Below are 14,211 nucleotides of genomic sequence, written 5' to 3'. Positions count from 1 at the left end.
TTTCTCCCCCTTCCGGGGGACTCCTTGAACAAGAGTCTTGCCACTCCTTGCAGCAGCTTGGCAGTCCAAGGCCTTGCTGCTCCTTCAGCAGCTAGAGGGGGGTGGGCCCAGCCCCACCTACTACTCTGGGCCCCAGCCCAGGGACCCTGCAAAACAGCAGCTTCCTGCTGCCTCTTCCTTCCAGCTCACTGTCTCTATTTCCTGGGCCACTTCCCCACAGCCTCAGTTCCTTCTGCTCTGGCCTCTGGCTCCGGTTCCTTTGCCCTCTTCCCAGGGCCTCGAGCCTGTAAGTCCTGGCAGCCTGCCAGGAGCCCTCTAGGAAGCCAGTCTTCTCCCTAGGGCTCCCTGCAGCAGACTCCCTCAATCTGGTCTGCAGCTTCCTTTTATATGGGCCAACCAGGCCCTGATTGGCTGGTCCAGCCGCTGCCCTACTTGTCTGCAGCTGCCGCCCTAATTTGGCTGTTTCCCCTGCAGCCCCTCCTTTCACTGCCTGCCGCTCAGCCTCCCTAGGCTGGTTTTAATCCTCTCATGGCCAGTGCAGGGCAGGTGCCCTGTCACAGTAGGTAAACATCGATTTCACCACACACATACAAACCAATGGAAAAATATTTCCATCACTAATCATCAAAATTTACAGACAGGCAAAAGCAGAAAAATTCTGCTTGAGAACTTATTAGAGTTTGATTTCAGGATATTTACTTTGTAAATTATGATGTGTGATATTGACAATTTGTGTTTTAACCATTATAAAGCTTTACGTTTTTAAATCCCAGCATCCACAGCCATTAAATAAATTATTGGCTGACCCCGCCATTGTGTGACACACACTCCAATTTGTCATGAGTGTGAAAATTTCAATGGATAAAAACAGGAAAAAAAGGAAAAAACCCCATAATTTTGCACAACTGTGAGAATTTAAATTGATAAAAAATTTAAAAAATCCTTTAAAATGAACATTTATATTGTCCATCAAAACTGTACAAAAATAAAAATTGAATTCTGCCCATCTTACTAATCAACACAGGCCACCCTGCATATTTAACATTCTCTCTATTGAAATGCCCCCATCACTTTGGTATCTCAGCACATAGGGAATCAAGTGAAAGGGAGTGTTCAGCATCATTAGGGTACTTTGGAAATAACATGGAAAAAAATTCAAAATAGGCCACACAAAAATCAAACAAGAAAGCTCAGCAGAAGCTCAATGGTCAGAACAGGAGAAAACAAGTTTTCCTCTGTAGAGTACTAGGTGATTATATCTCATGACAAAAACCTTTTTAAGATTTAATACTGTATAGTGAAGATGTTCAATATGAACAATTTTTTTCCCTCCAGGTTTGAAAATACAATTTCAGCTCTCTGCTATTTCATTTTTCAACATAAGTGATGGCCTTAAACTATGGGTATCTGATTACAAGAGAAATTAAAAGGAATAGCCACCTAAGTTTCACAAATGACATAATAAAATAAGATTTTCTGGGCAATCTTACATAGGCATTTATGTTTATTCAGCAGAGATGAAAAATATAAACGCAATTTTATAGTGCTATGCCATCAAAAAAATTCCAACAAGGCAAAACCAAGTTTATGGTAAAATCAAAACTGCAGAACTGGATTCATAGGTTATTCATGAACCATAATAATATGAATGTATGTGTTGGAGGCATGGGGGATAGGAAAAGATAAAGTAGTGGATAACATCCTTTTGTTATATGTAATGTCAGGCTCTTTTTCACACATCCCTCTATCCAGGTCCAATAAATAAAATAAAAGAGAAATTGAGTGGACATGATAGGACCGGTGAATCTGCTGAAACAGAAACTAGTCTGCTTAATTGTCAAGATTATTATTACTATATTAGACTGAAAGCCCATTGTGCTAAGCACTGTACAAATGCACAGGAAGATCATAAAATTTGAAACAAAGTGAGTGTGATAATCAGTAGGACAGAAGATTGGAGGGAGGAGGAACATAATAATAATAATAATAAGTTCATCATTAGCTATTCTCACAAGTTGTCATCTGAAAGTTTTTTGAAAACAAAATCAGCTATCCCCAAGTGCCCCACAACCTAGCTACCATCAGCTAACAAATAACAAATGAAGGCCCTTAATCTGCAAAATAATTATGCAGATGCTTAACCCTATGCACTGTGACCCATTGAGTTTAAGTGCATCAGGTTAAGCATGTACAGGTTTGTGCAATTGTAGCCTAAATATTTTTCCAGATTCCTGAGAATATGCTGAACTACCTTTGTGTTATTTCTATGAAGCCAATCCTGTGTGTATGTAACACATAACCCTTATCACTTGGCTTCAAGTGTGAAAATAAGAACATAAGAATGCCCATACTGGTTCAGACCAATGGTCCATCTAGGCCAGTATCTTGTCTTCCAAGTGCTAGCCTCTCTTTCTAAAAGTACAATTTTAGATTGCTTGTGGTAATTATAAATATTTAAGGGCAGATCTCCCCCCCTCATCTCCCAATCCCTGAAGTCAATAAGAATGCTCACAATAGTAGCTTCTCCACATAGTAGAAAATATGTGCAGGATCAGCCCTAAATGCTTGCTGTCCTTGCTAGAAACATGTATTAATGTACTGAACTATTTAAAAAAATTAAATTAATATGATTTTAATTTAATAATAAACATGAAGTCCCTCTAGTGGACATTTAAGTGGTTATATAAAGCTCCAACAATTCATGTTGACTTCAAGCCTTATTAGTCTTATTGTACTTCTAACAAAATCTTAAATAGACTTTTTTATACAATGCCATCTCTATTAGATGGGAAATGATATTACAGTGCATAGTGAAACAAGCATTGACAGTATAGATCAGTGGAATTATAGACTAGTCAGCCTAACTTCGATATCTGGAAAGACGCTGAAACAAATTACTAAACAATCAATTTGTAAGCACCATAGGATAATAGGGTTATAAGGAACAGCCAGCATGGATTTGTCAAGCGCAAATCATGCCAAACCAACCTAATTTCCTTCTTTGACTATATATCTTCATTTTAGTAAGGCTTTTGACAAAGTCCCACATGACATTCTCATAAGCAAATGTGGTCTAGCTGGAATTATTATAAGGTAGATGTACAACTGGTTGAAAGACCATACTCAAAGAGAAGTTATCAATAGTTCGCTGTCAAACTGAGAGGGCATTTCTAGTGGAATCCTGCAGGGGCCAATCCTGGGTCTGGTACCATTCAATATTTTAATTTATGTCCTGGATAATGGAGTGGAGAGGAAGCTTATCAATTTTGTGGATGACTCAAGCTAAGAGGGGTTGCAAGCACTTTAGAGGGCAGGATTAAAATTCAAAATGACTTTGACATATTAAAGAACTGGACTGAAATCAACAAGAATTAGGAAGTTAAAGGCACAACTGAAAAATACATATAACCCCCAAATCCTTTTCAGCGGTACTATCACCTAACTGCTTAGGATCTGAGGGTTACAGTGGATCACAAATTGAATATGAGCCAACAATGTGATGCAGTTGCTAAAAAGGCTAATATTATTCTGGGGTGTATTAACAGGACTGTCATATGCAACACTTGGGTGGTAATTATCCTACTCCACTCAGCACTAGTGAGGCCTCAGCGGGGGGAGGGATAACTCAGTGGTTTGAGCATTGGCCTGCTAAACCCAGGGTTGTGAGTTCAATCCTTGAAGGGGCCATTTAGGGATCTGGGGCAAAAATTGGGGATTGGCTCTGCTTTGAGCAGGGGGTTGGACTAGATGATCTCCTGAGGTCCCTTCCAACCCTGATATTCTATTCTATATTGTGTCCAATTCTGGGCATTACTCTTTAGGAAAGATCTGGATAAATTGGAAAGAGTCCAGATGACAGCAACAAAAATGATAAACCTGACCTATGAGGAAAGGTTAAAAAAAGAACTAGGCATGTTTAGATTTGGGAAAAGAAGATTGAGTAGGGACCTCCTAACTGTCTTCAGATATGTTAAGGGCTGTTATAAAGAGTTATAATTGTTGTACATGTCCACTAAAGGTCGGACAAGAAGTAAAGGGCTTAATCTGCAGCAATGGAGATTTAGGTTAGATATTAGGAAAAGCTTTCTAACTATAAGGATAGTTAAGCTCTCGAACAGGCTTCCAAGGGAGATTGTGGAATCCCCCCTCATTGGAGGTTTTTAAGAACAAATTAGACAAACACCCATCGGGGATGAGCTCCTTCCAAGCAGGAGGCTGAACTTGAAGCTCTCTCAAGAGTCTTCCAGCTCTATATTTCTATGGGTCTATGATTATGCTGAAAAATGATGGTGCACGAGTCACAGGGACAGAGAAATTGAGTGACTGGATAAGTCAGATAAGGAACAGAGAGGAAGATGTGTATTTTTTTAGCATGGTTAATCTATCCCTGGTATAACACCAGTGAAACCGATGTTACACCCGGGATGAATTTGACTGGTAGTATTTGCCATATTATATCAGGCAATTTGTGCATCAACTTCAATATCCCGCCACTAGCCTTGACTTTACTTTAGAGGAGGCTGGGGGTGGGAAACCCCACAGTACAGCTAGATACTTGTGCAGTGCTTTCTGCTGGGAGAAATCTTCCTTTGTGACTGATGCAATGACAAGCTTATGTTCTCCTGAAGAAGAATATTTTATTTCTCTGTATTGCAATATGAATACTTGAAAATATTGTTGTTGGTCTGAAATATATCCCATTCCTTTAGTTCTTGCCAGAGGTTGCAATGAGAGCTAGAAGTGGGTTTTAAAATCTGTTATAAAAGTCAACAAACCGAAGAAAAACAAACCACATACAACTACATTAAAGTTATGTTATTGTATGAAAAGTGAGCATATTGAGAGCGGAGCTAAACATTCTTGAGTCACTCTGAGCCAAACTATGCTTTTATTTTTTGCTGCTTTCAGGGCATTGATTTCACTGGAATAACGCTGGATTTACACCAGCACAAATTTGGCCCTTAATTTACACTTTTGCCAAAAACTGAGTATCATTGTTTTTTGCCCATATTTCCATGTTCTGTGGGTTCAAATTAGGCCCACATCTTAATGGTGTATCAACAAAGCCTCTACATTTGCACCCACAATTTTGCATGCAAAATCATTTGGGCCTGCAATAAACAAAAACAACAAATCATTTGCATGCCTAAAATCTCTTTTGCAGACAGAAATGATTACACATGTAAAACTGTGGGCACAAGTGATTTTGCACACATTATGTGTGTACTTCAGATACTGTTTTAGAAAATATGGCCCTTTGTTTTAGATTCATTTGTTGTGATTAAATATAGATATGTACGCATTATTCATTAACTGTATTTTAATGTTATATGCATTACAATTTACAATTTAGAAATTGTGCCCCATCTCATTCTAACTATTGTGACTTATCAATTTATTTCTTTGCAATTTTGTTTATAACACTGATCTGCTTTTTTCATCCTTGTACAGATTACAAGGATAGAGATACGTGATACATGGAGAGGCTGAGGGAACTGGGATTGTTTAGTCTGCGGAAAAGAAGAATGAGGGGGGATTTGATAGCTGCTTTCAACTACCTGAAAGAGGGTTCCAAAGAGGATGGAGCTAGACTGTTCTCACTGGTAGCTGATGACAGAACAAGGAGTAATGGTCTCAAGTTGCAGTGGGGGAGGTTTAGGTTGGATATTAGGAAAAACTTTTTCACTAGGAGGGTGGTGAAACACTGGAATGCGTTACCTAGGGAGGTGGTGGCATCTCCTTCCTTAGATATTTTTAAGGTCAGGCTTGACAAAACCCTGGCTGGAATGATTTAGTTGGGGATTGATCCTGCTTTGAGCAGGGAGTTGAACTAGATGACCTCCTGAGGTCCCTTCCAACCCTGATATTCTATGATTCTATGATTCTATACTGTCTGTTTCATTTATACAGTTGTTTGAGTATAATCTCAATAATAGTACTACAGCAAAACTTGTCTGCTTGAACTGGAAGAGACTAGATGTCATTACCAAATGGAGTAGTGAACTATTTATTTTCAAATATTATTGCTTAGCAAGTTACTTAGCTTATGTTTACGACATTCAGTTTGGAAACGATGTCTTGAATGATAGTAATGTTGCAATATCTATCTCAGTGAATTCTCAGTGAATGAAATTCATATAAAAAGAAGATTGGATTAGTGCATTGATTTTTAGACATATAATTTTAAACATGATGGTTGGCATGTTAGATATAGCTCCGGCACCTAATCTCTGGAAGTACGGTCTGTATGCAAATTGAAGTTCTTATACAGATTTTACTGGAGAGCAAATAAAATACCCTGCAATTTAGTACAATTTTCTTTACACACAAGTATTCTCAGAGCAGAAAAAGAATTAGTGTAGCTCTTTCAGGTCAGAGCTAAGGTTAGCGCAAAGCAGTTCCGATTTATTCTAAAAGGGTCTGATCAAGCTCCCATTAAAATCAATGGCATATTGATCCTACTGACTTCAGCCATCCAAGTTCAAAGCCTAATACAACTGACTGAAGGACTGGTTCTGAGGGTCACTAAGTACCAGTAACTCCTATTACACAGCACCTACTGGGATCAGTCCTTTAGCCTTTACAAGCATAAAAGAGATCCTGATCAATTTTAAAAAACACATACATAAAAAAACAGGCCTGAACTTTACCACTATGGAACAAACTAATTATTTCAACAGTGCATAAATATTTGAAGTAAAAGTTGCTGTGAATTTTAACAATACTGTATGTGCTTCTTTATTTTCTGAATAGTGTATGAATTCTATTATGTATTTGTATTATTTGTTACAAATTGTGGTGAAATTGCAAAATGATCGACTGTTTTGTCACATCTGCAAAAACTCAAATAGTTGTGTTACACACTTTTTTCATAACTTACTGTTTTCTAAGGGGCCTTCAACTAGCTCTGGGTAATCCTAATGCATCAAAGTAAGCTGAATTGGACCAGTCCAAATCATCAGGATGCCAGATTCACTTGATATGGGAGTGGATTGTTGGAAACCTACATATTTATTTGGATGGTTCAACGACTGAAGCTATGGAAAGACCCGATTTTGTCTCCCACCCAGCTTAGTATTGATCTCATTCTGTTACTGCCTGTGGCTCATAAGGAAGTTATGAATAAAATCCAGAAATTCATCAGAGCTGAAGTCGAAAAATGTGCTGCTGATTTGTGTAATCATTCTAATGAATTTGTTAAAAAAAAACCCATCTTTTATTCTTCGATATGTGCCACTGTAAAGATTCTTTGTGACAGGGATTTTTTGTCGCATCTCTAATAAAGTGTCAAACTAATTCATTACTCTGCAGCTTTCATTTGTACAATATAAATTAAATCATATATTTTGTTTGCTTTTACTCTCCAATAGTATAGAAAGGTAGCTCACCTACACTCATCATGTATGAGAATTCTGAAGAAAAGTCAGGGGGTTCCCAGCTTGCTACAGCATATCAGATTATTTTAAACAGAAGCAAGACATAGAGGCACTGATATCTGTGACAAGAAACCCTATAAAAGTTCAGTGCTTCAGTGCAGAAAACCAGCCACAAGTTGAGATGCTTATATAAATTTTGTATTTTTAGGATCATTCATTACACCTGGTCAAATACCAGAAAAATGGATCAGTTGAATATACAATTCCATAAAATGCTACATATGTCCAGTAATGTGTTCAGTGAATAGATTTCAGCCAGCTTTATGAGTTACGTAACACAACTGGGGTGCATGGGACTGTACAGACATACAGAAAAGCCGTCTGTCTGCCAAAAGAAGTTAGGACTACTAACAGCACCGAAAGTTAAGCACACACACACTAAATCTTCACATGGCTGGGGCCTATTGGTGCCAATGTTACAAACACTCATATGAGTAGTCTCACTGAACTCACTAGAGTAAAGTTACTCTTGTTCATGAGTGTTTTCTGGGTCAAGACCCTAAATTAGAAAGAATATTATTCTTTATGTGTTGGAGTACTGATGGTGGGGTTGGGCTTGTGCTAAGCAGAACATAGAGCAAGACATAGTCTCTGCCTCAAGATGCTTACAGTTGTAACACTGACAGACCCTGGTTGTCAGCGGGCAGGATCAAACCTGGATCCTCTGGAGCTAAACGCATGAGCCTCTGTTGCATGAGTTAAAAGCCATATGGCTGTTAGCTAAGGCTGTAGAGCAGACTCATTAATCTCTCTCTCTCTCTCTCTCTCTCTCCGTGGTCTTGGTGCCACTAGATGGGACAGAACACCGCACCCGGGAGGTGTGTGAGTTACACAAACAAAGAGAAAAAAGCACCAGGTGACCCTGTTGGATAGATGCATAGTAGCGCTGCACTTACATTTCTGTTGCGAGGTGGTAAAACTTTTTTGGTTGTTGCACAAATTACACTAGAGTGGCCTTTGCAAAAGAACATTTAGAGAGAAAAATGGGTTAGAGTTTTCTACACCAGGTCCAGATCCCATTCATTAAACTCTTCTAAACCTCAAAAGTGTTTCCATTCAGGTGTGGGTTGTGTTTTTGGTGAAGGGTCAAATTGGCCTCATTCATACTCCACTCCAGTCCTGACTAGTATCTGATGTCTAATTTTCCCATATTGCAAGAGCAAGAAGCATTTTACAATGTTTTGAGACAGTGAAGCATTCAACATGTTTGGAATATATCTGTCACAGCATGTCACTGTGTTAAAATAAGAGATTTCCCTTTTGATTGCCACTGCTCCCTAAGATTATTTCCTGTAAAGTAGCCAAAGAGTATCAATTAACTAGCTAGAGAGCCTTCTGGGGAAAAAACGCTTACAATGCAATAAGTATAAAATATATAAGCTCCATTCCTCTATGCTGAGAGATTTATTTTTATACTACAAATACCCTGGGTTTTAACTCTAAAGTACAGTGGAATAGTATTTGATTCTATCACCCACTGCTCAATATCATCAAGTTTGTTTAGCAGAAAAACATATTGTATTTCTTTCCTAAAAGCCTTCTAGCGATAAGTAGAATTGGCAGAAATTCAAAGAAATAATGGCAGGACCCAATCCTTTAAGGCTTTGAGCACTCTGAAAATCCATTGGTTTCAGTGGGCACTGAGATCACTTAGCACCTCACAAGATTGAGATTCCAAGGCTGGAGGCCCAGAATTTACCTTGTCATTACCTTTTCTTCCTCCTATTATAGAATGGCACTAAGCATTTATACAGTGTTTTACATATGTCATCAAATGAATCCTCTCAACTCTCTCATGAGGCGTCCAACAAGACTTAGTCGTGTCGTTTCAAATGTGGCAGCTGAGAAACAGAGCACTGATGTGCTGGAGGGAGCTAGCCAGGGCTCCCGGGAGGCCTTGTGAAAATCCTGTCACTAAAATAAAAGAATGAGTGGAATGATTCCACCACCTCTTTTGGATCTCAGCCCCACTCTGGTTACCACTACCCTTCCTTGGCAAAATCACGTATCCCACGGGCTCAACAAAATATATCTAAAGTGCAGTTTATTCTACTTTTGGAATGGGCCAGGTTGTTTTTAATCACAGATATTTACGAAAAAAAGTCCCATAAAAGGACATTCCTTCTACAAGGTCTTCATCTTACCCCTTTCTTGGCTGAACACTACACCGTACCATCAATATACTCTGTATTTTATTTTTGAGATCCAAGTGTCAACATTTCCAACACATTGCAGCTATTGAGAAGTTTGTTTGCCAAATGGTGGTGCCTCCTGCTTTGGCTGTGGTTATAGGAAAGTTCAGTGGAAAAATAAAAGGATACATTTCCCCAGTTCCTCCTCATCTCTCTGTGAGCATTTCCACCATGGAGACAGATTGATCACAGAGCATTGCTGTGCATGTCCCTGGTTAAAATACTGACAGCACATCACTGACACAGAGGGGTTAAATCAGAAGCTCAAGGTCACACAGTGAGTTAGTGTCAGAACTAGGATAGCAGTGCATGAGTTCCTGGATCCCAGTCCTCATACCAACAGTCCCAAGCATGCAAGAATCAAGATTCAGCCCCCCCTCCCAAAAATCATGAGATTGTTTTAACAATTCTGAGATTTTAAACAGTAATAATACATTTTGGGATCTCTTTCTTTGCCTTTAGGTTTCTGAGCCTTTAGGTCACATGTGGGTCACAATTTCACTCTTTTCTCCATGACAGCGAGAGGTAGAAATTCTCTTCACCACACTCCGAGGAAAGCTGCGATTCTCATGTTATCACATGACTCCAGGAGTTGGGGCTTTAAGAAAAACCATGAAACATCATAAGACTCATCAGGGTTGGCAACATTTCAGTTCTGTAGTCAGACAAATGTTAGAAGTCTAAATACTAAGATGAGTGAATCTGAGTGCCTGGTATTAAATGAGGATATTGATATAATAGGCATCACAGCACGTCATTGAATCTTGTTGGAATTATGATAATCAATGGGACATGGTAATACCAGGGTACAACATATATAGGAATGACAGTAGGTTTTGCTGGTGGAGGCATTGCACTATATGTGAAAGAAAGCCCAGAGTCAAGTATTGTAAAAAATCTTAAATGAATCAAACTGTATCATAGAGTTCTATCCATTTCTATGGATAGAAACTCCATGCATGAATAATAAGAATATAGCAATAGGAATCTACTACCGACCACCTGACCAGAATGGTGATGGTGACCGTGAAATGCTCAGGGAGATTAGAGAGGCCATAAAAATAGAAAACTCAACAATAATAGGGATTTCAATCATCTCCATATTGACTGGACACATCACTCCGGGTGTGATTTAGAGATAAAGTTACTAGACACCTTTAATGACTGCTTCTTGGAGCAGCTGGCCTGAAACCCACAAGGGGAGAGACAATACTTGATTTAGTCCTGACTGGAGCACAGGACCTGGTCCAAGAAGTGAACTTAGCTGAACAACTCAGTAATAGCAACTGTAATGTCATTAAATTTAACATCCTTCTGAGGGGGAAAATATCAAAGAAGCCCAGCACAGTAGCATTTAACTTCAGAAAGGGGAATGAAACAAAATGAGGAAGCTAGTTAAATGGAAATTAAAAGGAAAAATTCACAAGAGTGAAATGCCTGCAGACTGCATGTAAACTTTTTTAAAACATCATAATAAAGGCTCAACTTAAACGTATACCCCCCAAATAGAAAAAAAAAATAGTAAGAGGACCCAAAAAAAGGGCTACCATGGCCAAACAACAGAGTAAAAGAGGTGGTGAGAGGCAAGGGCAAGGCAAGGGCAATCAAGTGGATATAATGTACTTAGACTTTCAGAAAGTCTTTGATGAGATCCCTTACCAAAGGCTCTTAAGCAAAGTAAGGAGTCATGGGATAAGAGGGAAGATCTGTTCATCGATCAGTAACTGGTTAAAAGACAGGAGACAAAGGGGAGAAATAAATGGTGAGTTTTTAGAATGGAGAGAGGTAAATAGTGGTGTCCCTCAAAGATCTATACTGGGACTAATGCTGTTCAACATATTTACCAATGATCTGGAAAAAGGGTAAACAGAGAGGTGGCAAAGTTTGCAGACAATATAAACTTACTCAAGATAGTTAAGTCCAAAGCAGACTGGGTTCAAAGGGACCTCGCAAAACTGGGAGACTGAGCAACAAAATGGCAGATGAAATTCAGTGTTGATAAATGCAAAATAGTGCACATCAACATAATTCCACTGATAAAAAAGGGAATCTAAACAAGTTGTTACCACTCAAGAAAGAGAGCTTGGGGTCATTGTGGACAGTTCTCTGAAAACATCCACTCAATGTGCAGCAGCAGTCAAAACAGCGAACAGAATGTTAGGAACCATTAGGAAAGGGCTAGATAATAAGACAGTAAATATCATAATTCCACTTTATAAAGCCCTGGCATGCTCACACCTTGAATACTGCATGCGTTCAGGTCTCTCCATCCCCAAAAAGCTATATTAGAAATGGAAAGATACAGAGAAGGGCAACAAAAATGACGAAAGGGCTTGGAACAGCTTCCATATGAGGAGAGATTAAAAAACTGGGACTGTCCAGCCTAGAAAAGAGACAACTAAGGAGGCTTATGATAAAAATCTGCCTGACAGATGCTGGGACTGAATGACAGCGGGTGGACTGCCCTGCTGTGTTCATTCCCTTTGAAGCATGTGGCATTGGCCACTGTTGGAAGACAAGATACTGAGCTAGATGGACCATTAGTCTAACCCAGTATGAACATTCTTAGGTTCTTATGGTCTCATGACAACAAGACTGCACTATGTCTTTAAATCCTATATTTTTTATTTATTTATTCAAATGCTGTTTTTAAAAGTATCAGCAGCAACCATGCAATCACAAACTAGTGGCCATCTGTGGTAGAGGGGAAAGGATAAAGATTTCAGTTCTCATATTCCTTTCAAGCCTCTCACACTGAGTGAGACAGCCTGTAATTTAACAAGTTAACACCCTCACTTGCATGTTTTTTTGGCTCTCCTTGGGATCACAGAGGGCTTCAAGACATGTTGTGTCAAGACATGATAGCTCAGCAACTAGCTGTTACAGAGCAATGCCACTGCTGGACTTCAGGAGAAAAATTTCAAACTGGAATGTCCTATTGGGTTTCCTCTTTCAACTCACAGTCCTGTTTCAGATTTATGAGGGATTCTTGCTGAGGCTAAGTGAAACTGGTGAAAATATGTTGATATATCCAGGCCAATTTTTTGTCTTGTTCACTGTGCATATTTCCAGCACTCACAAAATTCAGATTTTTCATTTGACACTTAAGGAGATTGACGTTTTTCACAGGGCAACATGCAAAAAACTCAAAGAAGCATCTTCAGTGCAAAATTTCAATCAGGAAGGGAAAGGTAAATTTTCAGGTAGGATTGATGAAATTTAAGGATGGAGGATGGTACTTCACAAAAGTTAAATGGATGGTGGACAATGTCCAGTTTTTGCTGACTGGAGAGAAGAAACAGAGAAATGTATCTTTATCTGTACACTTTATAACTGTAGGAGGTGCTTATATAGTACGGCCACAAAACACTGTATAAGAACATTAATGTACCCGAGAACCCAAAGATCTAAAAAACCTACAGACCTACAAAGATAGGGCCAGAAACCAGGAAGCTAGAAAATCCTAATCCCATCCTGCCACTGACTGGCCTTAATAATATTTCATTTATCTAGCACTTTACAAACAATTATTTAATTAGACCTCACACCCCCAATATATCAGTCATTTGCGTGTTTCACAGCTGTGCAAAATAAGGTTCAGTGAGGTTAAAGGTCTCACCCTACTCTCTCCCTCTGAAGTCAATAGGAAAACTCTGATAAACTTAATGTGTTGGTTCCAGGTCACACAGCAAGCCATTGTCAGAACCAGGTTTATATCCAAATCTCTTGACAGCTGGGTCCAAAAAAGACTATCTGACTGAAACTGCCAAAAGGATTTAGGGAAGCTAAACAAAGTCACCAAAACTGGGATTTGATTGGATTTGATTCAACACTCCATTACCCTGGTTTTATGCTACAGTAATTTCATTTACCAGACCCAGTCTAGATGATCTAATGGTCCCTTCTGGCCTTAAAATCAATGAATTTATGAAAAGAGCACAGGTCAAAATTGTAGGGTTGCAGGCATTTTAAAATGAGGGAGAATATCCGCTTGATGTCATTTGAAATGTGCATTTGATTTTTTACAGATTATGTTACAAATACAAAGTAACTAATGAACTGTAATTAACCAAGCTAAATATATGTTCACTAATCATTACAGGTAGTACGTTAAATAATTATGTTACATTTCACTTATGGAAACAATGGATATGTACAAATGTCATATTGCCTTGGAAAAACATATGCAATGTATAGATTTGTTGTAGAAATACTTCTGCAAGAATATATAGTAAATACAAGCATTATCAAACTAACACAAGCAGTAATGAGTCTGGTCGGATGGAGAACTGATATCAGTAGCTAATAATACAACCTAGTTAATCAAATTTTTCACTCCATTTTTTTGTATTCTGTTTCTCAGGCAAGTGCTTTCTATACATCTCACTGCTACAATAGTTGACTCTCCTCTGAACTATTACATCATATTGGAAACTGGAAAAATCAAAAAAGAGAATTAATAATCACAGCTAAGCCTACACCAGCCCATTTGGGAACATAAATCATCCACTGGAAAAATCACAAGAGAGGACTAATAGCTACAGCTATGTCCTAAAGCTGCCTATTTGGGAACAATAACTAGA

Source organism: Natator depressus, chromosome 2 (genome assembly GCF_965152275.1).
Source record: "Natator depressus isolate rNatDep1 chromosome 2, rNatDep2.hap1, whole genome shotgun sequence".
NCBI lineage: Eukaryota > Metazoa > Chordata > Testudines > Cheloniidae > Natator > Natator depressus.
The sequence above is the reverse complement of the archived record's forward strand: the minus strand, read 5'-3'. Positions refer to the sequence as shown.